Source organism: Palaemon carinicauda, chromosome 35, assembly GCF_036898095.1.
Source record: "Palaemon carinicauda isolate YSFRI2023 chromosome 35, ASM3689809v2, whole genome shotgun sequence".
Classification (NCBI taxonomy): Eukaryota; Metazoa; Arthropoda; class Malacostraca; order Decapoda; family Palaemonidae; genus Palaemon; species Palaemon carinicauda.
The window spans coordinates 19,588,092-19,590,129 of NC_090759.1; positions in this window are offsets into that span (position 1 = coordinate 19,588,092).

The window sequence follows — 2,038 nt, forward strand, 5'->3', positions numbered from 1 at the left end:
GTTCCACAGCTAATCTCGTCCGTGGCTACTTTTGGTACTCGAGACGTAAACAAACGGGTGCCATTGCTAAATGACCTCACGTCCGTCCTCATCCTGAAGCCAGTTGCTTGCCGATCACCATGATACAGCAGCGCAGGGTGGGACCTGACAAACTGAACGAAGTAGCAGGGAGGGTCCATCAGGACGCCATGGCTATCTCACCCAAAAATAGATTTTTCGCTTCGCTCAAATTCCGTTTTTTGGGCTCAAGCCATGGCGTCCTGATGGAAGAGTACCAGAGAATCAATGTATCGTGGTAGATTTTCCCCTTGTAGTATAAGTGCCTAGGGCTTTGACAGGATAAGCATAGTAACCTCAATAAGAGAACCGATGGGAAGAAACTTCCTGCCCCCCTTGGCAGCGAAGTCCCAACGGACCATGCCGAAGATCAAAGTGGTCATCGAGGGCTACACACCTTGCTGGGAGAACATGAAGAACTCGGAGACAAGACTGAATGGTTGGCATTCATATAAGAACATTCACAAAGGCAGACAAGTGGTGGTTAGGCACTGTATGTGAATAGAGTCATCTGGTCTCTAAGGTATGATGTAAGTAAGTATTCGAGTAGGAATATTACATTGCAGAAGTGAGTATATGATAAGGGTTGAACCCTTAGTCATCTTCATTGACATAAGAGGAAGGGGATAATAAAACTATGACAGTCATGTATTTCATAGTATAAGTAGGAGCGGATTGAGACCTACAAGTAAGAAAATAGAAATTTTATTTCACCATTGCAGAACATGTTAAGGAAATGCAATAAAATTGTAAAAGTTATTTACAATAAATTATAATGTACATAGTCATGAAAGACTTGCTCTTGAATCTGAAAGGGAATTTCAAATTATTAGTAGGCACTCGTTCCAGAGGAACGTCAGTCTATTAAAATAAAACACATCATGCTCTCGGTATGCGGCACTCATGTGACGACTATGACATTTCACCTGGGAGAAGAACAGTCGATGAAAAAACACTAAGTGTTTTTCAAATCACTACGTATCACGCGAGGGTCAACATAGGCACCCGAGGAGTTAGAGTCCCAAGTAACTCACTGTTCTATGCAGAGTTAGGTGCAGGTTTCATAACACTACCTGCGGCTACCACAAATGTTTGACTTCGTGCACTTGTTTCGCATAATGTTTAAAGAAAACACGCGAGGACTTCCAGCCTGTGAAACTCTTAAGACTTTCGAAATCCATACTCTGAAAGATATTCAGAGACGATGCAACTTTTCTAGGATCGTGATCGGCGGGTGAACTGTCAGGATCCGCTCTGCGAATGAAGTAGGTGATTTTCGCTCTTAGTTGTTTCAGTGACAGGTCGCTGTCCGAAGTTTCTCCTTTAAAGAGTTGGCCTCCACCAAAGTCCGAAGTTCTATGAAGATAGACCTTGAGGCTCTCTACTGGACATAGAGAGGCATCTTCTTTCAGGGGCATATTCTCCAAGGGCCCCATCTTTTGGTGGGTAATTCGTTTTTGGCGAGAAACGTCGGATCCGGGAAGAGGGTAAGGTCACCTGAATCTGTAAACAGGATGTGGCCCTCGTCCCTTGATAATGCCACTATTTCGCTGACTCGGGCTCCTGACGCAAGAGCAAAAAGAAAGATAACTTTCTGAGTCAGATCATTGAGAGGGCACGAATCATTATTGAAGATGTCGTTGGACAGATCAATCTGGAAGGCATACATTAGTGGTCTAGTCAAGGCCGATTTGCAAGTAGAAATCGTGTTGGCTGCCAAGCCCTGTCTGTGAAGGTGAATAAAGAAGGACATGCAAAAATCAATGGTGATTTCCGTAGGATTTTTGCCTTGACGAATGACACCCATTTTCTCCAGGATGATTCGTATTGCCGTCGTGTGGATTCGGTCTTGTATTCCTCGAGGAAGTCTAGACTTTTCTTCAAGATCCCAAACCTTTTTTTCGCGGCTAGGGAGAGAAAATCATGAGATGAAGGTCCTTGATTTTCGATGATGAAGCGAAGACAGTCGACTTCTGTACTT